The following is a 26,728-nucleotide window of genomic DNA, read 5'->3' on the forward strand; positions in this document are numbered from 1 at the left end:
TCTACCCTGACCCAAATGACTATTGTTGCTATTTTAAATTTTAGAGAAAAGGCGTTTTGGAGGTTAAAGACAAAAGTAAAAAGGCAATATAAAGTGATAAATTAAAATGACCAGACTTAACATTCATTATTAGAATGAGATTCTGGAAGAAATGGGAAGAAATAGGATCAGGAATATAGGTGGAGGGATTCACACTAGAAAGGGAGAGAAATATGTTTTGTGTGTCTTCATATGTTTAATGGGTTTAATTCTATTTCTATTAATGTTTAATTCTATTTCTTGTCTTTTTAATGGATGAGGGAGTAAGAGGAGGGAAGGAGAGAATTTGGAACTGAAAATTTTCAAAAATAAAATCAGAAAGGAAGAAGAAAGGTTCTTTTTAGTCTGCTTGAAAGGATGGAATATAGTTGTAGGGAAAATGATATATTAAGACAAGTCTATCAAGCAAAATCATATGATCATACAATAAAAGTTATGTGTCTTTAGAGGTCACTTTGAATTGTATAGAATTATAAAGATGAAGGAACTATGACTTAGAGAGAGTCCGAGATATACCCAAAGTCACACAGATAGCTGAGATGGGATATTAACCAGAAGTGTGCTGGTTTTCTGTATTCTGAGAGAAATAAATATATGCAGGTAATCCTTGTTTCCTGCCTTCCTTCTTTCCTTTCTCTTTTCCCTTTTTTTCTTCCTTTCTTCCTTGCTTTCTTTCTCTTTTTTTTTTTTGCAAGACAGTAATAGAATTTATTTTAAAAGGAATTTTATTCATATTCTTTGACAATTTCTCTATAAAGGCTTCAAGAGCCCATATAGGTTTAGTCTTATAGGTATGTATCAATTACATGGTAATACTTTCAAACTTATTTTGTATTATCAACATTTTCTTCATCACTTTCTTAAGTCTAGTCAATCAACAAAATAATAAATCAAGCCTTTATTTGTTATATGTGCCAATTTTTGAATTTGAAATTCACAATTTTGAAGAGCTTGTGAGCTGGCTCCAGCATACGCATTTAACCCAGGCCCTCCACTTCCAACTGCAGAGTTCCTGAGCCATACATGAAGGACCAGGTGCCATAATTTCTTCCCCTGAAGCATTCTTTATTACCTGTTGGCATCATAGTCCATAGGAATTACAGAGAGCAAAGTGCACACCTGGAGATGATATTCTATTAGCTGCTTTATCCAAGTGTTATTGTTACATTACTCCAAATTCTACTTAAGGCAAAGAAAACTGCAATTTGCCTTGTACTATATAGTGGAAAAAACAGATGGAGGAAAATTACTTTAATTCCTATGTGTGCGACATGATAAAATGGTTCAATTTCTGTAGCAACAGTTTTCAGAGGCAGCTTGAGACATAGTAATGCCTCTTCCCCTCCCATAGTGAAAATTGGTTCTGATATAACCAGCCAGATATCTCCCTATCTGTGTAATGGAATAAGGACAGAAATCCAACAGCCTTTGGTGATACCTGAAACCTATTCAGGAGACCCACAAAGTCAAAACTACTTTTATAGTAGTACTAAGATGTTTTAGTTTCTAATAAGGTAACTATTAATAGGTGTGATCTATATAATCAAAAGCTCTTTGAAGGGACCTCAATAATTTTTAAGGATATAAAGGGGTTTTTTCTTTCATTTTTGGAATATTTAAGATAGATTTTTATTTGTTTGGGTACGTTGTCTTGATTTCTCTATCATCCTTCTTTCTTGCCCTTCCCAGAGGTTCTTTTTCAAACCAATAGTATTTTATTTTCCCAAATATATGTGAACATAATTTTCAACATTCATTTTTGCAAAACTTTGGGTTCTAAATTTTCTCCCTCCCTACTTAACCTCCCTCTTCCCCAAGACACCAAGCAATCTAAAGAGGTTTTTTGTTTTTTGTTTTTTTTGGTAAAGATATTAGAATGGTTTGCCATTTCCTCCTCCAACTCATTTTAAAGATGAGGAAACTTGGGAAAATAGGATTAAGTGATTTGCCCAGGATCACACAGCCAGCGCCATCTGTGGCTGGATTTGAACTCAGGAAGATGATTCTTTCTGACTTCAAGCCAGACCATTCTTCCATTGCATTACCTTGCTGCCCTAAAGGAATCCTTAGACCAAAGAGTTTAAAGCAAGTCAATGTATTCTCTGTAATTTTAATCTTAGAGAACTGCCTAGGGCATTGACAGTTTAAAAGAGGTACCCAGTCACCTAAACAGTATGTATCAGAGGCCAGAACTTGAGTTCAGATGGATGACTAGCTATTACCTTAGTCTTTGCAGTTTAAGAGATTACCTTATTACTTTAACATTTGAAAAAAATTGTTTTAATCAGTCAAGATCTATGTTCTCAGTTTCCTCAATTCAAACTGAGAACACAAGAAAAACTAAAATCCATTATAAATATACGTTGTCGATCAAAACAGATTTCCCTATTGGCCATGTCCAAATAAAAATTGTCTCATTCTGTATTCTGAATCCTTTAACTCTCTATCAGGAGGTGAATAGTATATTTCATCATTAGTCCTCTGGAATACTGTCTAAGCATTATACTAATAAAAATTTATGGGGCAGCTAGGTGGCACAGTGGATATCGCACCAGCCCTGAAGTCGGGAAGACCTGAGTTCAAATCTGGCCTCGGACACCTCACACTTCCTAGCTGTGTGACCCTGGGCAAGTCACTTATCCCCAATTGCCTCAGCCAAAAAAAAAAAAATTATCATTAGTCCAACATCACCTAGCTGCCCTTAATCCATTTTTTCTCTAATTCTCTTTCCTCCCCTCTCCTTTTTCTTTCCTATTTTTCCATTGAATAGAATGTATTTCTGTGCTCAGCTGGATAATCTTCCTTCTTTTGATCAGTTCAAATCATAATGAGGTTATTAAGCTCTCCCCACTCCTTATTTGTAAAGATGTGTATTTGTGCACCCTGATAGTGAAAAATATTTTTCCTTTTTCTTTCCTTTTCCCCACCCTGAATATATTCTTCTTTCTCTTTCTTTTTGTTCTTATCTAAGATCATCAAAATAACATAATATTGAGATGTAACTTATAATAAAATATAATAACTACTCCTAGATCTTCTCTAATTGTTCTCCCTCTGTGAAACCTGATGATGGTAGGGTTCAGAAGGAACATATGCCTTATCTCCCCATATTTGAATGTAAACAGCTTATCTTGTTTAGTCCTTCATTATTTTTCATTCATGTTTTCTCTTTTATGCTTCTTTTCATTTGTATTTAAATCTTAACGTTTCTCTCTAGCTCTAATCTTTTTATCTCATTAAAGATCCATTTTTTCTCTTTTAGTATTATATTCGATTTTTCTGGGTAAGTTATTCTTGGCTGTAAGCCATATTCTTTGTCTTCTGGAATATCATATTCCAAACTCTCTATTCCTTTATAGTGATGGCTACTTAATCATGTGTGATCCTGGGTTATGGCTCTTTAATATTTAAATTCTTTCTTTTTGGTTACTTTACAGTATTTTTTCTATGACTTAGAAGCTCTGGATTTTGACTATAATGTTCCAGGGAATTTTTATTTTGGGATTTCTTTCAAGAGGTGACAACTACTTAACTCTTCTGTCTTTTCATTTAATAGCTTGTTCCTTGTATCCTGTAGGAAATGTGGATAAAATGCAGAGACATTAAGTAAATGTGTTGGTTGAATGACTAGTGAAAAGTTCTTTTTTTCTTATTCCTTTTAAGCAAGTGAAAATATTACTTTGTTCTTCAGGGTTTCGAGAAAATAAGCTTTTCTTTAACAATAAAACCTTAATATAAAGGGTATGCTGTGCCCACCTCATAAGGCTCCAGGAGGAACTCACCAATGGAACAAAAGGATCAGACCTTCTTACTGAAGTCAGTAAGACCTGAGTTTGAATTCTGCCTTAGATATTTCCTAGCTGCAGAACTCTGGCAAGGATATACTGAAGTCAGCTTCAACAGAAAGCCAATTGTTAAATTTTCATTTTAAGCATTTATACCTCAGAAATAAATAAATCAGGACTTGATTTATTGTTTCATTGATTGTCTATATTTTTAAAAAGTTATGAAGAAAATATTAATAATGCAGATTAAATCTAAAGTGGTTTGTGAGTCTATTCCTTCGCCCCAGAGAGATGATTGTTACACATTCATCAGCACATCCCTATTTAAAATGCAGATTTCTTATATTGCTAAATTCTTTATACAAGAATAGGCCTGTATAAAGAAATTTCAACACATAGATCAACAAAAGTGTAATAGTAGAATAATTTTTGAAAAATATCATATAAACAAGATATATTTTTAAAAACTGAAATTTGTAAGATCTCCAATTTTGTTTCTTGTCAATATCACTTCTTATGCAAATCACAACTTTTTATGACTAGTTAGATAGTCCTTGAGGCAACTTTGCACTTCTTTTTCAATGCCCGTTATTTCTGTAAAAATAGGATAATAATCATGTTTGCAAACTTCATAGTTTTATTTGAGAGTTAAGTGAGGTTCTAATAAAAGTATAATATAAATGCCATGTATTTGTCTTAATTTACCTGTAGAAAGAAATTTACATCTCATTCCCTTTAAGGAAGAACAGTAAAGGTTGTTATAACTTAGTTATACCTTTCATCCTTCCTATTTCTTGGGATAGAGTGTGATGTTGTGTAGGTGTGTGTGTATGTGTCTATGATACATGTGTGTATACTCAGTAACAAACTAAGGACATGTGTTTTTATTATTCTAAGTTTAGTAATACAACAACAAAAATGAACATTCAAAAACATTAAAATAACCTTGAATAAAATTATAAATTCCAATATTTACATTTTTAAAATTTAATACTATTTTAGAGAAATCTTTAGAATTCATAATTGCTAGAAAACTCCTTTTATGAATTATTTCCTCTGTGGAGAGGAATACTTAGGAGATGTTCTGGTGTACTATATTCCTCCTTTCAGAAGAGATGGACCTCATAAATTTTATTTAAGAGTAGGAGTAGTTTCCATATACTTGCAACATAGCTTTTGGCAGCACAAAGTGCCAGTGCTCACAGGAAGCTTCTATATAATCCCTATCCTCTTTCCTAATCAGTCTGTGTGTGAGAGAGAGTGGCTCTGGTAAAGCAGAGATTCTAGTAAGGAACCCCTCTGTGAGTTCATCCTTCTGTAGTGACTTATGCTGGCTCAAGCTATCACTTTTAAGGAGGACACGACTAGGATAGAATTTAGGATTTTCCCCAAGAGCACTGAAATTTTGATGTGTTAACAATACTTATATAAACAATTGAGTTAAGCATCTGGTTCTCAAGGACAGTTAGCTAAAATCATCTACTCCCACATAGTCTAATTTCCTTTTCTCTGTCTTACCAAAGGTGAGGATTTTCCCAATCCTCAAGGCTCCCCCAAGCCCTTTGTCCTAGGGTATCCATCTTCCCATCTCCAATTCTAATGCAGCTTGCCTTAGCTATAAAAACACTACTTATGTTCTGAGAGATGCGATCTTTATTTATACAATAATTGAAAAAAGAGACTTATGTTGTCATTCCTAATGAAATTCCCATCTGCAGGAATATATTCTAATATCTACTTTATATTTCTCTTAGATATAATGGATTTTCTTTATAACATTATTGGGAGGGAAGGAGACTTCTTTATTTAAAAAAAAGTTTTCTTTCCTCTTCATTTTAATTTTTATACATTTATTTATTCATTCATTTGTTCATTTTATTTATTTAATACTATTCCCTTCTTGTCATCCCAGAAAAAGAAAACCTAGAAAGTATCAGTGACCATCAACAGTAATAGATTTACCAGAAGTATTTCGTTTTGTCTCCCACAGGACTAAACAATGAGTTATAGTACATTATAAGTTCTCAAAAGAAATTTATTGAATGGATAGAGTTTTAAAATCAAAAACAAATAATTTTTTCTTCTGCTTTCCTGTCTTGTCCACGTTCTTCTCTTCATCTCTCCCTCTTTAGCAGACTATAGCACTTTATTTTTTATTAAGCAATCCCATTTGGCTTAGCCACCATCTTCATTGGGGGCCCTGTTTGGAGCTGGACATGTATGACTACAAGCATGATGGTTTGCAGATGTGAAGAATATATCTGAATAACAAGAAAATGAGACCCATAACTCCTGTTCATTGGAAGGCAAATGGCTGTGCCTGCCAAAGCTGTTCATAGGGAGAGCTAAAGTCAATTCTGAAAATATTTTCCTTTAAAGTTGCTATAGATATTTCAAGCCCAGTAACCAAAATGCTATATTGGGATTTTTTTTCTATTTTTAAAATAATATGTCATTTTAGTTTCTAGTTCTTCATTTTGGAGGGATGTTTATGTGTGTCTGTACATGGTTAACTTGAGCATCAAAAAGGTTACCTTATATTGCCTTCAGAATAGGCAACAAGCATGCCTTCCTCAGTTTAAAAAAATTCATTTAAAATATAAATTTAATTTAAATAAACTTAAAATCTAAAAAAAAAGATACTCTCAGTTGTGTTAGTAGATGAAACTTAGGATAAGAGTTTAAAAAAAAAGTTATTTTCTCAGTCCCACCTGTGACTTTGGGAATACCTAGAAGCACAAGAAAGAAAATGCATTTGTTTTCATTTGTATATATATACAGATCAATAAAATTTCACTTATTCAGGTTAATAAAGGTCTATTTCAGGTTCTTATCACCACCTTCGATGGATTCCTGATTGAAGTCTTAGCTTCTGATCTTTTCCATCTCTAATCCATCCTCAAAAATAATCTTCCCAAACAACAAATCTGATAATATTAGTCACTCCCATGCTCAAGAGTAGTCAGTGGCTCCCTATTGCCTCTAGGATAAAATCTAAACTTCTCAGCCTGGCTCTATCCTAGCTTACTGGACATCTTTCATGATATTCTTCTTCACACAGTCTGTGTTCCAACTGAATTGGCTTAACATGTTATTCTCTGAGCTCATCATCTTCTCTCTCCTGATTCCATGTTTTTCTATAGGCTGTCTCTCCATGTTGTGCTCTCTCTTTAGCTCTTAGAATCAGCTTCCTTCGAGGATTATTTAAAGTGGCACCTCCTACTGGGAGCCCTTACAGATCTCCTAGTGCTTTCACAGAATATAGCCTAGGAGCAATGTAAACTCTTTGAAAACAGGGACCATTTGCCATTTTTGCTTTTGTTTCCCCAGCATCTAGCACAGATCTTTAATAAATCTTTGTTCACTGGACTAGAAGGGAATTAACATAGTGATAAAGTTTTCTTTCCTCTTCATTTTAATTTTTATACATTTATTTATTTATTCATTTTATTTATGAATTCATAAAGTCTGAATTATGGAATATTTTTTAAAAATACACTTTCATTTCTCTCTCCCATGAATGGGTAATAATCCCATCTAACTGCTGGCCAAATGTAAGTGGCACTAGGCCTGCTAGGAGTGGATTAGATCGTTTAAGATTATAGTCATGTAAACAGCAAGTTAAAGAGCTTAAAGATATTGTGTTAAGTAGGTTAAACATACCTCCTGTCAGCTTGTTTACATATTAGTTTCTTTAGGAAATTTTCTTGCAAAAAAAAGTAAATTTCATCTCTACTTAAATACTGATGAAGACAGTGGAGTTCAAACTAATTAAGTTTGCTTTTGCAGTGTTCAAAGACAACCCAAGTGAAGGAGATAGATCATATCTCCAGCTCTAATATTCAGTGGCCATGACACAAGGTTTTTCAGAGGTTCCCTTAGTTAATGAGGCTGTGTCCTCAAAGGCAGAACTGCCCAGACTTCAAGTGGTATCCCAAGCAAATGCATTATAGGTGATCCCCTTTAAAACAGAAACCCTTTGCCCCTTCTCCAGTAGAAACTCATTCATTTTGCAATAAATAAAGGCTAAGAGGCCATTTCTCCATTTCTTTCATTCTTTGGTTTGAGTATCAAGATTGTAACCTATGGAAATGGTTCCTTACTTATTGAAAAGTGAGAATAAGCCTGGGATATATGGGAAGAAATGTTGGCAAAGGCCAAGAGACTTTTGGGAGGGTAGTTAAAATCCACCCTAAACACTGCCAGGGAATGACAATAACACTGTCGGATAAGGAGTCTTTATTTTTTTTTTTAAACTATTTTTCAATTAAACTACCTGGTCATGGTTAAATTGGGACTCTATGTCTCCGGTACAGGAGTGGGGTGGGGGTGGGGATGCTGTTGAGAGAGAAAGGGCTATAATATGTCTACATTCAATACACTCCTCAGCTTCTCTTATAACAAATTTTAGAAACTTATCTTAATGTTTAACTGAAGCCTCAGGAAGGGAAACTCCAAATGGAGGACTAGGATAGTTGAACTCTTTGATCCCATATAATTGAGAGAACTTTTGAGGGATCATCTGTTTGTCTTAACTTACCCTATTTCAAAAAAAAACAAAAAACAAAAGCACCTTGCCAACTGGTTGAAGGAATTCGTCTCTTGTTTATTCTCTCCATTTAGGGCACCCCTCGCTTTCTTCCTAATCCTGTGTTTTGTAATGATTCAGGTTCTATTCCTCTGGCTTTTCATGAGGTGATTTTTCCTGGCCAGCTCCTTCTGGGATAAGCTGCCTCTTAACTTCATAAAGTTGGACTCTATTCTCTGTTTTCTCATGAACTGTATCTTCATTCTAATCCCAGAGGGATTGCCTTTGTGGAAAATCCCCTCCTGAAGGATGCAGTAGTTCTTTTTCTCTGCCCTTTGCCATTATAAGTGGTCAGGTTTTCAACCTTTTCATTCAGAAAGCTCTTTTGTCGGGCATTTCCTGTTTCTTTGCTATCTTGGGAACTCCTGCTGTTTGCCTCTGGTGTTTGCTTATTTATAACTGAACTCTTAAGTCACTACTAAGTACAGGAGGTCAGCTATGGAATGAGAGCTCTTTGCTCCCCAACATACTTTTCTGTTTTCACTTGGTCTGACCTTTCGATTCAATTGAATGTTTATTAAGCTCCTATAAAAGTCATGGTAAAGCATAGTGATTAGAGAGGCAGCCTCAGCATTGGGAAAATGTGAGTTCAAATCTCTTTTCTGCTCCAGTCTGGTCTTGTGACACTGAGAGGATCAGGGAAAGAGATGATATCTGAGTTGGGCTATGAAAAGGAAAGGCAAGGTCATCACTGGGTAAAGGTAATGTATTTTTTAGGCATAGAACATTGAGAGAACAAAAGCCCAGAAAGGGAAAGGGAGGAGGAACAAATATTTATTAAGCACTTACTATATACCGAGCATCCTAACCACTTTGCAAATTTATCTCATTTGAACTTCACAATAACCCGGGAAGGTAAGCACTAAACTTGACCAGGGTCACACAGCTAGTGATGTCCGAGGTCACATTTGAACGCAGATCTCCCTTATTCCAAGCCCCATATTCTACCAGGGTTCCTCAAACTTTTTAAATAGGGGGCCAGTTCACTGTCTTTCAGACTGCTGGAGAGCTGGACTATAGTAAAAACAAAAACTTTGTTTTGTGGACCTTTAAATAAAGAAACTTCATAGCCCTGGGTGAGGGGGATAAACGTTCTCAGCTGCCACATCTGGCCCCTCCGTAGTTTGAGGACCCCTGTAACATTATGGCACCACTTAGTTGGGAGACCACTTAGATGGGTGAGAATGAGGAACAGGGGAGCTTTCAGATATGTGAAGGGGATGGAAGGCATGATCATATGCTACAAATCGTTCAGCCATTCCCCAATTGATGGACATCCCTGCATTTCTAATTCTTTGCCACCACAAGAAGAGTAGCTATAAATATCCTTGTACATGTGGGTCCTTTTTCTCTTCCTTTCATCTCTTTGGGATACAGACTCAATGATGATAATCTTGGATCAAAGGTACAGAGAGTTGTATAGCCCTTTGGGCATGGTTCCAAATTGTTCTCCAGAATGCCAATTTAATCATTTTATAGATTAAGAAATCGAGGCCGACAAAGGTAAATGACTTGATTACCCAGGGAGTATAAGGCAGGGCCAGCTAGAATTTGAACCTGAATCCATATCCAGGCTTATCCCACCATTCCAGGCTGCCTCCCAAAACAAATTAGCTCTGATAGCTTGGGAGGAATGTATAAGCTGGCACAAGCAGGAAAAAATTAGAATTTGGAGGTAGGCCAGAGTGTGGACTGCCCCTCAATGCCATCCTGCTGAGTTTCCTAATAGTTATCAAAATGCCCCATTCATTCCTTTTTTTTGTTAAATGACAGAGTTTGAAACACATATTATGGATTGATTTCTGGAAATGAGAGTAAAGTAAAGTTTGGCAGCTTTAGGAGAGTTGTTTTTTTAAGAGATAGTGAATTTAAAAAAAAATCATCATTCATTTATTAATTTCCAGAGCCCCAGTGAAGTAGTTTTATACAGAGAACAGGTTCTGTGGCCTGGCTTATACTTCTTAAAATCCTAGAATGTTAGAACTGAAAAGAGATCACATATTGTACCCACCGCCCTCATTTTACAAGGAGAAAAATAAAGAATCAGAGAAAGGAGATCACTTCCTAAATCACAGGGATTATTTGGTCAATTCCCAGCCAAAGTTGTTTATCCAATTCCCTTTCCCTTTCCTAGGTAGTCTTTGTCCTCAAAAGGCATTTAAAGATAAAGTAGATAAGTATGTAGGGAACCAGTATGTTACCTAGGAACCTACTAGAAAAGCCAGCCTTTTATGCTGTGGGAGAAATCTTACCAAGTGTAATATGATAATTGCCCCAGCTAACACTGAAACCAGCCGATTACTTTTCCTTTCTTCAATGAGCAGAATCTATTTTAGCTATCAGTTTGTGAATAGGTTTTACTGTATTGCTGGGGTGGTTGTTTTTTAAATGATTGCACAGTACTGTGAGTAAGAAGGAACTTTCTAACTGGAACTCTTCAAAAATGGAATGAATTAACAAGGAGGGGAGAGAGAGAGAGAGAGAGAGAGAGAGCATCTCTTTTCTGTAAACAAGAAGTTAAGCGAAAGAACCAAATCCCTCCAAGAAGTATCCATTTATTAACTACCACTTACATAACACTTTAAGGTTTTAAGCAAATTTATCTCATTTGAGACTAGCAATGCTCTCCATTTTGCATTTGAAGAAGCTGAGAGTTGAGGGAGATTAAGTGAATTTCCAGAACCATGCAGTTAGCATCTGAAGAAGTATTCAAACTCAGAATTAGCTGCTATAGTGACAATGGCACAGTACATTGCCCAGAGTAGGGGCCTATGCAAACAGCTTTCATGACAGAGAAAAGAATAGGAAGCTATCTTAGCTTTTGTGCCAGCCCTTTGGGTGGGACATCACACGGGCTATAGCAGGTCTTATGTTTGCTGTTATACTTTTCCAAGCTAACTCTCCTCCCACATTAAGATGTACCTGTGGAGCCCAATCTACCAACTTCCTGCTTTTCTCCCCCTTTCCCCCCATCTCTTACTCACCAACTTCTTCAGGTGGACACTAATTTCCCACCATGATTTACTGACAATTCTTGATCTCAAAACAAAGTAATGACATTTACTGGAAGCTGATAGAGGGAGGATGTACTCATAAGTCTTAAGGCCATTTGTAAGCCATAGAATCACATTATATAGTTTTAAGGGACCACTGGAGCCATCTTGTCCAAGCCATACCTAAATGAGAATATCCTTTCATATATAACATGCAATTTGCTTGAAGATCTCCATGGAGAGAGAATCCACTATCTCCTAAGAGTTTCCATTCTATTTTTGGATTGTTCTAATTAGTAGGACATTTTTTCCTTATATTAAACCTAAAATTATCTCTTAACAATTTTTACTTCTTCCTTCTAATTCTGCTTTTGGGGGCCAAGCAGAACCAGTCTAATTCCTTCAATTTTTTGTTTGTTTAGTCATTTTTTTCAATTATGTCTGACTCTTTGTGACCCCTTTGGGAGTTTTCTTAACAAAGATACAGAAATGGCTTGCTTTCTCCTTCTCTAGCTTATTTTACATGTGAGGAAATTAAGGTAAACATGCATGGTGAAGTGATTTGCCCAGCTAATAAGCATCTGGGTCACTTCTGAACTCAGGGCTGACTCCAGGGCTAGTGTTCTCTATCCCCTGTGCCTCCTAGCTACCCCCATTATGATTATAATAAAAATATTCTGTTTTTGTTCCCCAAGGAGAAAAAAATGAGGCTGTAAGAAGTAATAGATAAAAGCATGTAGCAAATAACAGAATGTTGCCTCTGGAAGAGGCTTCAGAGATCAGCAGGTCCAAACCTCTCATTTGGAGAAGTATCATAAGCAACAAAATAAAATTTCAACTCCCTACATCTACAAAAGTTACAGTAAATGTGAAGTCCTTCCAAGCTACTTATCCAAGCAGAAGGCTAATTCAGAGCTAGGAAATAACCAGGGTTTAATTTATAAACATTAATGTGTTTGCAAGATTCATGTGAATTTTGTTTTGAATTTTTTGCTGATCCTGTGATAATTGTTTTACTTATAAATTGCCTTCACATACATCTTTATGAAAGATATTGTTATTGTTTGTCCTTCCTTCTTGAAGAGGACCCTGACATCAGGGAGGGGATGCCATGACATGCAAGTGAATTGGATTTAAATAAGGAAGGGCTGTGCAAAGTCACCGGCTTTATTTCCCCCTCCAGAGCCATCTGGGTTCAGATATACCTCAGGATGACCGGAGACGACTTTGAATGCATTGGGAAACATTGACCTTTTTAAGCTAAGATCTTTCTCACCCAGGCTGGCCAACCTTTCTTCTGTTTCTGATTCTGATTGTGACTTTCCATGGATTTCAGCATTATATATACCTCTAGGTCGGTACCTTCTTTCTCCACTTTTTTAACTTTTCTGTTCCTTTTTGTATATTGCCTTCCATTATTAGAATGTAAGGTCCTTGAGAGAAAGGGTATTTTTTTGTTCATAAGGTATTTGTATCCCAAGTGCTTAGCACCAAGTAAGTTCCTTGCCTGCCTCTCTCAAAGGATGACCTAAGAAATATCAAAATGATCTCAGTCCTCCAGATTATCTCCCCCTGCCCTGTTCAGTGCCTGACATTCCCACCATTAGACTGAGACCTTTGGATTAAGGTATTGCTTCTCCAGAAAACAAAAGGAAATAATCAAATATGCTCCCTATAGAATTAACATCTTAACTTTTAAATATCCATTATCACAGTTAGACCTTGAAAGAGAAAGGCTCGTAAGATTTTGATCGAGATATTTCTATGAGATAATTGCATGACAATGGAAAGATATGGAGTCTAGTCAAACTTGGGTTGAAACCCAGCCTTATTTGCTTAATAATTATATGACCTTCATCAGGTCAATTCTCTGAGCTCCAGTTTCCCTATCTGTAAATGGGAAACTATAAACCACCATTGGGAAAAAATCCAATGATAGTATATCTTAAAGCATTGTATAAATGTTTTGGAATCTTAGAGACACAAAAATAATAGAACTGGATTCAGAAAATCTAGACTGGAATCTTACCTGATTTCTGACCTGTGTGACTTTGTGCCTTTTTGCCTTTCTCACACAAAGGAGTGACTTTACTCCTTTGAAAAATGGAAGAGAAGAAGTTGGACAGGATGATCTCTAATATTCCTTCTAGGACTCCATCCCATAAGCCCACTCTTTGATCTAACCTTATTTTACAGATAAAGTTGGGCCTGAGTGGAGCTTGACCTTATAGAGGTCCCTAATTAGTCCAGGAAAATTCCTCTAGAATTGAGGAAGGAGATACCAGCCTTCAAAGAGAAATAGTGTGAAGCTTCATGGACATTTACAAGAGACAGCTGACTGGCCATGGCTTTGTTATGTTGGATCTATGTATGAATTAACAGGTGGGAATATTTCCTCTACTAAAGAAAATCACCACTCTTCCTTGTCTCTTTATCCTATGGGATTTTTTTATCCATTTTCCCACAAGTTCTTCAAAAAGATTCTATGCAGGATGGTGAAGATCATTGGTTTTTTGAGGAATACTAGTGTACCATTCAGATGCTCTCCACCATTTTCACTACATCTCCAACCTAACTCCTTTTTACCTTGTATATAGTTTCTGGTTATGCCTTTTTACTCTATTTCTCACATTAGTTAAATCTTTCACTCACCTAATCAAATGAGAAGACTTTCATGGTGATCCAGTTCAAACTATATCTAAACAAGTCCCTCTAATGCTTGAAAGACCTCTACTGAAGTAGTAAATCACTGCCTTCATGACTCTCTCACTTTTGTGGCACAATGGGTCAGTGCTGGACCTGGAATCAGGAATAGCTGAGTTCAAAATATGCCTCAGACACTTAAAAGTCATGCATCCCCAGGTAAATCATTTAACCCCATTCGCCTTGGTTTTCTCATCTGTAAAATAGGCTGGAGAAGGAAATGGCAAACCACTCCAGTATCTTTGCCAAGAAAATCCCAAATGGGATCATTGGATGTGATTGAAAAATGACTGAACAACAATATAGTTTTAATTTAAGAAAACTTCCTACTTGATATCAAGCCTAAATTTGTTTCTTTGCAACTTCTACTCCTCTTTGGGGAAACAAGCAGAATAAGTTTTGAAGGCTTGAAGATAGTTCCCTTGTTTCCCTTTTATTCCCAAGTTTTCTTTTCTCCAGGCTAATCACTGCCAGATCTTTTGAAGCATAATGAAATGGTATGAAATTGAACCATTCATTTCATTCAACATCATAGTTAGCCTTATCTGGATAGTCTCCAATCTTGTGAATGTCCTCTTAAAAATGTGACCCTTCCCCCCTCAAGTGGCCACAATTCTCCAAATGTGACCTGACCAGAGCAGGATACCAAAGGCTATCATCTCACTAATACAGGACACTAAAGCAACCTAAGATTGTATTATCTTTAAAAAAATGTTTTTAATTGCTCTCTAATCCCTCACTGGGATTACAGAGGCAGCTATGTGGTATAGCAGAGAGAACACTGGGCCTAGAATCAGGAAACCCTGAGTTCAAATCTGAACCTGAATAAATCACCTAATCTGTGTCTGCCTGTTTGCTCAGTTGTTAGATGGAAGAAATAATAGCACCTGTATCACAAGGTTGTTGTGAGGAACAAATGAGATAATATATATGTATGTATGTGTGTGTGTATATATATATAATGCACACATATATAGATTGCACAATCTCTCTGTGCCAGCACATAGTAGGTGCCTATAAATGCTTTCTCTTAATCACTCCTACCCCTGATAAGAAAACCTGTATCTTCTAGCTCCAACTTAGCTCTCCAGTTTTATTTCAATTGATTCCCCACCCCCAACTTCAGGAATCATGTTTTAATCAAATAGGACCATTCTCAATCTTATTGTAGTCTTTCTTTACCTTTTCTCATGCCATCCCCCAGGTCTGGACTTTATCTCCCCACCTGCCCCAAATCTCCTGATGAAGTTTTCCCTTTCCTTCCTTAAAGACCCATATCAGGTATGAATGACCTTAATGAAGCTCCCTCTCTTGCTCCTATCTAAAATAGTTCTCTTCCTCCACTTTGCTTGGATCTTCTTTCTACTCCCTCTCAATCTTGCTTGAATCCTAGATATTTGTATTGTAGATATTGTAAGGACTTCCCCCAGTCCTTAAATGTGTTTAGTTTCTTTAAGTACAAAATTAATGTTACTATCATTGTGCTATCAATGACTGATTCAGTACTTTCATTATACCTTGTAAGTACTCTACAAGTATTTGTTGTAATATCCTTTTCTCTTTTTTGGGGTGGATGGGGGAAATATGAGGGAAACTGAACTCTGAATTTATCCATATACACAACTTCCAGAGTGGGCAGTATTTCCACTAATGCAAATTGGCATCTCATCTGTAACTCTGAGTCTCAGAGAACCACCTAGGGGGCACTTTGCAGATCAATGGGTGATGTCTCTTGACCTCTCTCCACAGTGCCTTTTTTCACATTTTCCTTTTTTTAAAAAATCCTTTTCTCTAGTTCCTTAAATGTTCAAATTCAGAAATGGTTGGAAAAATAGCTGGAAAGCCTCATATGGGATAGCTGCCAGGCATTATGTGGTAATCAATGCCAGCTGGTTTATTATATAAGTAGCAAAAGCATTAAGGAACATGGTGGGCAGGAAGAAGAAGGATGGATGATGGTAGTGGAGGAAGAAGAGAGGACAGATGGGATTTTTACATAACAGAAACATCTGTCACCTCTCTGTCCAGCCCAAGATGTACTCCCGAATGCCTTAAGAAGAAGAGGGTTGCCCAGAAATGCTGAGGACCTGCTCTTTGCTGTCCAGTCCTCTCCCAGTAGCAGCTCTCCAGAATCAGCAGGGATTATCCTGTGGGGGCATTCTGGGTCGGCTGCTTTTTATCAAGGGGGATTGGGGTTCACCCACCAATCTGCTTCTTCACTTCTCTTCCCTCCCCCCCTCCCCCGTTTAAATCACTGGTTACATTAACTCTAAGCCTGCTTTCATATTAGTCATGCATACTGGAAAGAGAGCCCTTAGATAAGGAAAAGCACCCCTTAGCCTGAGCTGAGTAGCAGCAGCCCATCCCAAACCATGGTGTAGGGAGACCATAACCAGGCAGATTCCTCCAGTGTGCTGGAGAGCTCCTCTCCCTCCGGAGGCGAGGCTTGTCACCATGGTAACTGCTAACTCTGCTGGGAAAGAGTCACTACAATGGTCCCCATAAAGATCCGGCTGTGACCCTGGGCGGGGATGGTGAGAGGCCAGCTGAAGGATGAGGGAAATGGAAAAGGAGGAAGCCTTTGGGACCAGCCCTGGGCTTCCTGGGAATCATTTCAAAAACCAGAATGACAATGGCCAAGACCTTTAAAGGTCCCTTCAGCTCTAAACCCTGCAAAGTCCAAGAGAAAAAGGTCATTTTCGCTTAGTTTTGATCTTTGCTCACATTATACTCCCAGCCAGACATGCTTGCCCTTCTCCCCTCTGCCTATTCACAGCCTACCCATTCTTCCAGGCCTGGCCGGTCACCCGTTCCCCAGGCCTCTCTAATTTCTCTATCCTCTATGGATTTCTTTTTCTACTAAATTCTTTTAACACTTAAAGTAATTTCCCCTCTCTCCCTCCCTCCTTTTCTCCTCCCTCAGTCCATCCTCTCTCTCTGTTTCTGTCTGTCTGTCTTTCCCACAGACACAAACTGCATGCAGCATTTAATTAGATTCTATTCAGATTATTTGCTGTGCTTCATGATATCATAGAATTAGAAGGATTACTTAAGGGTCTTCTAATCCAAACCACTCATCTTACAGATAAAGAAGCCCCAAAATGTAACCCTAAATTCATTCTGAGATTTGGCTCAGGCCACATAAGTGGTAGAGTCAAAGCAGGGTATTATTTAAACCCCAGCTTCTTAAACTGTGGTTTACGACCCCATATGAAGTCTCATAACAATGTTGAGGTCATGAAATCATGATTTATAATCAATAAATGTTTGATTTATATACTCATTTTCTATACCTATACACCTGGAGTCATTTAAAAATTTCTCAGATGAAAAGAGGTCATGAGTGGAAAAAGTTTAAGAAATCCTAACTTAAACCATTCTTGATTTGCCAAGTGTAACCTATCTTATATCTTTAAAGGATTCCAGGAGAAATGTCACATTGAATAAAATAACATTATAAAGGATAGTTATCTTCTTCATTAGAATGGTTTAAGTGGGAAATCAGTCCTAGGATATTATAGAAAGGTTTCAACAATTTTATGTTTGTGTTTGTTTATTACATATTGATTTTAGGATCATTGATTTGGGTTAGAATAGACGTTAGAGGTGAAAAAACTCTTTCTTTTTTCATAGATGGATCAACTTGCCAAAGTCCATCTAGGTAATAAATTGGACTCCTACAAGTAGAAGCAGCATTTAAAGCTAGATATTCTGATTCCAAATCCAGCCTCAAAGGATGATGGGATGTGATATTTGCTAATAGATTGTAAGTTTTTCAAAGAAAAGTTATAGTTTATACCTCTTCTGTAAAAGATATAGAGTTCAGAACAATACTATGCCCATTGTTACATTCACCATACTTCTTGCTTGAAAAATAATAACAAACATTAGGGAGCAGAGGGGAAATAATATAGAATTGAGTTGGTATGGAGTTTAATTAAACAAATGGCTGTTTGCCCAAAATCTGCTTCTCTTTTCCTGGATTCTCCATCTCAACACTGCCAGGACTTCACATCTGTCCAGATTAGGGAGGTCTGCTGTCGTCAAGACCAGTCACCAGAGGAAACAGGCAATTTAGCACAAGCCACAGAGCCCAGAATCCTTGCTTCCCAGGCTGTAGTCATTTCCACCACACGGATTAATTAAATCAGTGCACAGTTGAGTGGATCAGACATTTAGCATTTCTTGGAAATTAATTTTCAGATCTATTGATATGGTCTTGCACCCCAGTTCTGAGGAAAATAAAATACTTTTTATAAATCTGTGTAGATGAGAGGATATACCTTATACCCTGTATGTTCTAGATAGGTCATGCTTTTAGCAGATATAGTCAGCTCTGAATTATTCAGTCTCAGAGCTACAGATGAAGTTTGTATCATCCAAAGGTTTGGTTTAGCCTTGGACCTTGGCCAACCATCCCAGAATAAATAAATAAAAAGATTTCAAACCTAGGGGGAAAGAATTCAGCAGAGTTCCTGATAACAGGAGATCATGGTAGGGTCTAAGCTTGTTGTATGATACTGAAAGTAAGGAAACTGGCCCCAGGAAAAGGAGAGAGAGAGAGAGAGAGAGAGAGAGAGAGAGAGAGAGAGAGAGAGAGAGACAGACAGACAGAGAGAGAGAGGCAGAAACAGAAAGAGAGAGAGACACAGAGAGAGAAATACCTTTTGATTTGCTGCAGCTATTTCACTGTGGCATATCTAGGTACTTCAGGCAGAAGCAAAGTGGCTCTGTACTTGAATCTTTCTTATCCTTATATTTAAGGAGGGATGCCTCCTCATCACTCCATAAGCTGTTACTTCTTTCTTTGTGAGTTTGATAACTGAAAAACTTGTTTCAACTGAATGAATGGCAACTCAGAATATAAAAGGAAGAACTTGGGGAGAAGCCAAGAAGTGGTTAATAAAAAATGAACTTCCCTGACATCCTTCCTCTATGAAGACTGCCCCACCCTGGGATCAGAATATAAAACCAGAACATTTGGGGATGTTTGCAGTCTGTCTCTCTAGTTATATGACCATGTTCACTTTGACAAATTCATTCTCAGATCATAAAATTACAACAGAATGGCCTGAGCTGAGGCCTTTTTTTCTCATTTCAATAATTAATTAAAAGAAATGGAGTCTATGTTACTTTCTAATGGAATATTAATTTAGGGAAAAGTAAGAATGTGTGTGTGTGTGTGTTGTTGTTGTTGTTGTTAATTAGTTATTTTTCAGTTGTATCCACCTCTTCATGACCCATTTTTTCCTAGCAAAGATCCTGAAGTAGCTTGCCATTTCCTCCTCCAACTCATTTTAAAGATGAGGAAACTGAGGCAAACAAGATTAAATAACTTATCCAGAATTACACAGCTTGTAAATGTCTGAGGCTGGATTTGAATTCATGCAGATGAGTCTTCCACACACCAGGCCTGGTACTCTATCCACTGCACCATCTAGTTGTTCAATATAGTAAAAGATCTAGCTATTGCCATATGTTCAAAAATAATTTTATGATAAATCATTGTTCAAATAACTTTACTTCTCAATAAAAGATGATGATTTTCACACTTTAATTCATCAAGAATCTAAGCACAGGATGGATGACCACTTTGCAGGCTAGTTCTATCAGAGCTTCCTGTTTATGTTTTCGTTGTCCAAGATGGCTGCTGACAAGTCTTCCAACTCTCAAATTCTGTGATTCCATGATCATGTTCCTTTCTCCATGCAGATTGTAACTCTATCTCCATCTTAGCAGGTGGATTTCTAGAGTTCTGGTGGCCTAAAACATTCAATAGCTGGTACTGAGTGTTTCTAAACTTTTTTTCCCCTTTTTTCCAAAACAAAACAAAACAAAACAAAACAAAAAAAAAAAAAAAAAAAAAAAAAAAAAAACAACTAGGCTATCCCTGGCCTGGTGTAGTAGTGGTATAGTATACATATGTCACCAAGCTTGAGTATACTGTTTAATTCATCTAAGCTTGTTTCCTCTCCTATAAAATAGGAATAATAATAGGAGCTAACCAGAGTTATTGTCAAGTATAATGAAGTATTTGTAAAGCATTTTGTAAACCTTAAAGAAAAATGCTATAGAAATATGAGCTATTATTATCATAATAAACAACCTTCTGGAATCCAGGGTCATCTCTACTGAGGGAGGACTTTAGTGGAAGATAAGTTTCAATACCATGCACAAAAAATTGTGACATATAGAGCAATTTCACATGAAAAAAAAATCTGAGCACAACAAAATTTTATATGTGACATGCATATCATTGTTGCTGCTATTGTTGTTCAGTCACTTTTCAGTTCTGGGGTTTTCTTGGCAAAGAGATTAGAGTGGTTTGCCATTTCCTTCTCCAGCTCATTTTACAGATGAGGAAACTGAGGCAAATGGGATTAAGTGACTTGCCAAGAGTCACACAGCTAAGTGTCTGAAACCTAATTGGAACTCAAGAACTTCCTGGCTTCAGATCTGGCATGCTATCTACTTTGCCACGTAGTTACCTTCCTCCATATTATTACTTATACACACATCAACTGATGTTTTTTGTGTTCAGAATTCCTTTTTTTTTTTTCCCCTTTATGAAATTGGAAAAGTTGCAGAGTCAGGCAAGGTTGGGTTATCATAATGCTTGCTCTGGCAGCTACATTCCAGTTCCCATTTCCTCATTTTAAAATGGTCCTTCCCCTCCATCCCAGATGATACTGTGTGTGTGTGTGTGTGTGTGTATATATATATATATATATATATATATAAAAGCTTTCTGGAATTCTCAGAGATAAAGAAAATGAATCACTGGATATATCAGCTGCAGCTTATAGACTTCTACCCTTTGGCTATAAAGTTGTTTCCTCCATCTGTCTTTTTCTTCATTCCCATTTCATCATCATTTCATTGCCTAATCAACTTTCCTGGTTCCATCCAGGAATGCCGGCTTACTCACAGTTTCCTGCCCTTGTAGTAGGGAGGCGGCGTGAGAGAAGGCTGAGGGCAAACACAGAGCTCTCCAGCTGCACCTCAACTTTGCAACATACTGTAATGCAGCAGGATTCAGATTAAAATGTAATTTGGAAATATTTACCAAAATAAAATATAATGGAACAGAAATAAGGTTACTATGTGATTTTTTTTTTAAGTTCTCATGCACAACTACTAGATGGCTCAGGGGATAGAGCACTGAGTCTGGCGTCAGAAATACCTGAGTTCAAATCCAACCTCAGCTAGTTTCTAACTGTGTGACTTTGGGTAAGTTACTTAACTCTGTGTGCCTCAATTTCCTCCTCTGTAAAATAGGCTGAAGAGGAAATTAGAAACATCTTTGTCAAGAAAACCTTGAATGGGGTCCTAAGAGTCAGCTATGACTAAATAATAAAAACGGGGCAGCTAGGTGGCTCAGTGAATAGAGCACCAGCCCTGAAGTCGGAAAGATCTGAGTTCAAATCTGCCCTTAGACACTTAATTGTGTGACCCTGGGCAAGTTACTTAACCCCAACTGCCTCAAGGGAAAAAAAAAGAATGTAAGTTCTTTGAGGGCAGAGACTGGTTTTGCTACTTCTTTTAATCCCCAGAATTTAACACAGTGCATCCTCTATGGCAAATGCCTAATAAATGCTCAATTCATTGACAAGTAGTGTTGTTGCCCTAATGATTATATGTCTATCAGTCAGTACCTTTATGAGAGAGAGAGACAGAGAGACAGAGAGATTCAGACAGTGAGACACAGAGAGAGAGACACACACAGAGATGGAGAGACAGACACACACACACAGAGACAGACAGACAGACAGAGATACACAAAGAGAGACACAGAGACAGTGAGAGACAGAGATAGAGAGAAACACACACAGAGATGGAGAGACAGACAGAGACACACACAGAGAGACAGAGAGACAGACAGACAGAGATACACAGAGATAGTGAGAGACAGAGAAAGACACACAGAGAGAGACAGAGAGACCAAGAGACATACAAGCACACACACACACAGAAAGAAAGAGAGAAACACAGAGACACAGAGAGAGCATGCTTAGAATCTTGTTCTTACTATTTTTTAGGTAGGTAAAAGCTGTTTCAAAATCATCTTCATACAAAGTCCATCATTTTGTGTCATGCTTTGAATACATAAAAAATCTCTATAATTCATATATATCAGAAGTTCCTAGATTTAAAGCTAGAAAGGATATTTGAGATATCTAATCCTAATATCTTTAAAAGCATAAGGAAATTAAACCTCAGAGAGGTTAAATCATTTTTCCAAGGTCACACAGCAATAGCACTTGGAGTCAAGCCCAGGTATCCTGACTTCAAATCTGATGTTCTTTCTAATGCACTATCTTTCCAGAAAGGAAGCAAGGACTTCCCTGTCATCCCTAGTCCTCTTCCTACTCAACCTCATCTTTTCCCCCTGCTTACCTTCTCCCCCCCCCGAAAAAAACTTCCAAAAAGGAAACAGGTACTGCTCTTGGAGAGTCCCACAGCTAAAAGCAAGAATTCTATCAGGCCATAGAAGAACAGAGGCAAACAATCTTGAAAGAGAAAGACAAAGGGACCCGAGTTGAGGGACCAAATAGGGATCCTGGACTTCTTCTAGAAGACAATGAGAATTAGAGACTGTTGTCGCTATAGTGGATGAAGAACAAAAGAGCAGAGCTGGGGTTTTAGAGCATGAAAAACAGTTATTGAAAGTAGCAAGTTTGGATTTTAAGTCAGAAGATCTGGATTTCATTTCCAGCTCTGTGTGATTCTGAGCAAATTACTCAGTTCTCTGGGTCTGTCTCTTTTCATAAAAATGAGAGGCTCAGACCACAAGATTTGCAAGATTTTTTTCTTGCCCTGATCTCTGATTCTATGCTAACAATAGCTGACATGTGCATAGGACTTTAAGATTTGCAAAGAGTTTACATGTGTTAACTCCTTTGATCCTCCCTACAGTCCTATGAGGTGTTATTATCATTTCCACTTCACACTTGCAGAAATGAGGTACAAAATGTTTAAGTGATTTCTCCAGCATCATACAGCTAAGGAGTATCTAAGGGTGGATTGGAACTCAGTTCTTCCTGATGCCAAATCTTTTGTTATTGGGAGAGGGATCATGATGTGATTGGCCCGGGGAAGAGAATGCAAGGAAGAAAAGGACAGTAGGGGAGGGGAGAGAAGAGACAGAAACTCAGATAGGAGAGGGAGCACATAAGGGGGATCCTGGAAACAATCAGAAAATAGTGAGTGAGGGATAAAAAATGTGGACTAGGGAAGGGAATAAGGGGAAAGGGGAAGGGGCACTTGATATAGTTAAAGAGTGGGATGTTCCAAGGTATCCCATGTAAGGGAAGTCACTCTTGGGCATTTATAAGTCAGGAGCTGCCTCTAATTCTGGCACTCAGATTTCCTGTGTCATTTCTCCTTTTTCTAATTCAATATTCATACCTCTATCAAAAATAATTTCATTATAAATGGGAAATGGTCTGATTGTGGCACATCCTCCCTCCCCCCAACCAAAAAAACCTCAAACTCATTAGTGATTTCCTTTTACCTATAGAATAAGTTTGGCATTCAAGGCCATTTGCAATCTGGAGTCAATCTACTTTTCCAATCTTATTTCAGAGTGTTTCAGGTAATTACTGTTACTTTTGTGCTCCCAGCCACACCAGATAGTTCATGGTTCCTGGATCTCATTCTGTCCTCTCCATGCCCTTTTACTTATACCGTTGCTCTTATATTGTTTGGTTTAATACTCTCGTTGGAAATCAGGAAATAGAATTTCTTATTTCTCACCTGTAACTTCATGCTTTTACTTTAATAGGGAAAACAAGCCACAATCCTCTCAAATCTCTTGTCCTGATTATGGTTCTTTGGGTATAGAGGATCTCTAAAAGCAAGGGGTATTTTATTTGGGAAATCTACCTTACGCGACCATCTTGAAGTAATAATATTAAGTGTCATTTTGAAGACCTTCTGACATTACTATGTAGTAATGACTACTTACTTAGGAGAGTCCTACCTGGGTTCAAATTTTGATACACACTGTGTGTAGAAAGTCCCAAATTTCAGTGCAGAAGGCTCCTTTGCAAGTGAGAATTGGAGGCAGAGAACTTAAGCCTTTCTATTTGGTAGAAGTTGTTTGTTTGTTTTTTTTTTTTTTAACCGAGAAACATACCAATAAAATACTATGTCCTGCCTCTCTCACCCCTCCACCTCCCACCTCCAGCAATAAAGCTGACATGGATACTTATGCTTTAGGTTTCAAAGGCATTCTGCATACATCAATCTATTTACTATACAAAGTAATCCTACAAGGTAAATGCTATTATTATCCCTATCTTACCGGTGCAGAAACGGAGACATGGGTAACAGTTAATAAATGTCTGAGGTACCATTTGAACCCAAGCTCTCCTAATTTCAAGGTCTGGGTTGTATCCCTGTGATGCTGCCGAGAAAACAAGATTTAGGGTTTATTCTTTTTTTGGTGGTTGTTGTTGTTGTTTTTTCCTTTCAGATTTTATCAGAAGTTTCAGTAACCGCCTTTTTCCTACTAACTAGTAGTAAGTGCGCCCGCCCGTGTTTTTTACACATGCGCCCTAGCTTCTTTTATATGATAATTCCCAATTTAAATACAGAAGCGAGCTTTGTGTACTTCGCGTCCCACCTAGAATCTGGAGGCTTTCATCTCTTTCCCTTTCCTCTCCCTCTCCCTCAGATCGCTTAAATCCTCCATCCTACTAAGGAGTCACTTAGGCAATGCTTTTCCGAGCTGCGTCACCCCGGGAGAGGAGTACACTAGTTGCTGTCTCCCAATCTTGTATTTTACTAACATTCCAAATTCAGGGGCCCCATCTTCCCGCTCCCCCCACACACACCCAAGCCCCACCCCGCCTTCCCCCCACCCCCTCCGCAGCAAAGCATCGAAACAGCTGATTGCTGACTCAGAAGGGGTGGAGGAGGAGGAGGGAGGGCGAAAAAACCCCCAGCGAATCTCATTGCAGCTCTCTGCTGCATCCCTATCCCACAATGCTTTGCCCTCTTTGCTGCAGTCTTTTCAATACAAGCTGAGTGAGAGAAAGATGTACTCAATAAAGATTGATTGGTCTGAATCCTGAAGGGGGTCTCCCACTTGTTAATGCCCCAGAAAAAAAAAAAATTCATGACGACTTCACTGGGGCTCCTCTTGTTTCCTCCATTTTTCTTTTCATCTGTCCTCTTCATGGATTGGAGCATCACTACATGTAGAGTCCAAGCTAGGCTCTGTCGCTAAGCATGGCTGTGCTGCATGGTAGGGCATTTTAAGCACTGCTTCCAAACTTGAGACATTAGCAGGAATATGCTTTGTTCCTTTGGATTATTGCGGAGCTAACTGCAGCCACAGCCCTTGGGAGGATTTAATACTTTACTTCGTTGATTATTCTATTTATCTACAGCGATGGGTAGGTCTTAAATATTCAGATTTGCTCAATATTATGCCAGGTGGATATCTGATCTCTCCTCCTATTTTATTCTGGCTCTTTTTTTTCCTCTCTCTCTCTCTCATGGTGATGCTGCATGCTCAGTAACTATAGGAAGTAGAGAGAGAGAGGGAGACTTACTCTATGCTTAAACAAAGGCACCAGATTAACAAGAGTGGGGAGAAAAATCGTGCAAGATTGTGCTTATCAAGCCTCTAATGTGAGTTATTAGAATTTTATTATTGTTATTTTTTATTGTGTGTGTGCATTTAATCTTAATTTGTTTTATTCTGCTGGGAGGGATTCTTTTGATTATTTTTTTGTGGGGGGGGCATAAAGAAAGGGATGAAACCTTTCATCTACTGAATTCCACCCTAGCTTTTCAAGGGTGAAAGGGAATATTTAAAGTGCCCATCCCCCACCCCACCTCCTTTCTGGCCTGAGTTCCACTGCTCTCGGTTACCATTAGAAACCCATTCATTCATATAATACTTGACTTGACTCCCTTGGATCCTAAATGTCATTGATAAGTAGCAAAAGAATATGTTGCAGATGGTTTGGGTGTTTGGGTTTTCTTTTTCTTAATGATTCTTTCTGCCATGAAGTAGTGTCTCACATCTGGGTGGAGTTCTGTAGCAGAATTGCATGGAGAAAGAGTCTCTGGGCTGGGCATTGCATCCTGAAACACCAGGCTGAATTTGTTATACTAATGGGATTTCTCGAGTTTTTATTCTTCTTCTTCTTTTTTTTTTTTTTTTTTTTGTGCATTTTAATCATTATTAGTTTGGAAGGAGAAAGGCAGAGACAAATGATTGCAGTTGTTGTTTGAAATGAAGTAAATGCAATAAATGTGATTTAGAACTAAAAGGTAGGAGACAAATTCCCATTTCTCAAAGAGAGAAAGGAAATGGGAAAAAGACTATTTTAGTGTCTAGGATCTAAATGACAGGTGTAGGCTCAAGCCAGGGTATTTTAAAAATTCTTCTTTACCCTTTGGTTTCATTGCATAGATCAGGTTTCTGCAATTCTATTGCTCATGAATAAATTGAAGCCTTTTTCTTAATCCTAAAGAGACTATGTAAGAGCATCCATATAAGCTCCATTAATTTTTTTTTTTTTTTTTACTTTTCCCCATGACATATAGGCTTCTTTTGATTCTGCCCAGTGGATTTAAAAGTTCTCCAAATATGTACCTCTTTT

General features: G+C 37.6%; 1 protein-coding gene across 5 annotated transcripts in view; it reads left to right on the forward strand.

Annotated features, from left to right (window-relative positions):
• Positions 1–26,728, forward strand: part of TRIM2 (tripartite motif containing 2) — a 109,458-nt gene that overhangs the window by 15,931 nt on the left and 66,799 nt on the right. For 2 of the 5 annotated variants that reach the window (XM_051967203.1, XM_051967201.1), the window contains exon 1: positions 24,335–25,510. The exons of 2 other annotated variants lie outside the window; for them this stretch is intronic. The gene's annotated coding sequence lies outside the window, so the exon portion shown is untranslated. Of the gene's footprint in view, positions 1–24,334; positions 25,511–25,542; positions 25,749–26,728 lie in introns of those variants that run through there. One more of the 5 variants, XM_051967202.1, reaches the window with a different exon arrangement.

This window comes from Antechinus flavipes, chromosome 6 (genome assembly GCF_016432865.1).
Source record: "Antechinus flavipes isolate AdamAnt ecotype Samford, QLD, Australia chromosome 6, AdamAnt_v2, whole genome shotgun sequence".
Taxonomy (NCBI): Eukaryota; Metazoa; Chordata; class Mammalia; order Dasyuromorphia; family Dasyuridae; genus Antechinus; species Antechinus flavipes.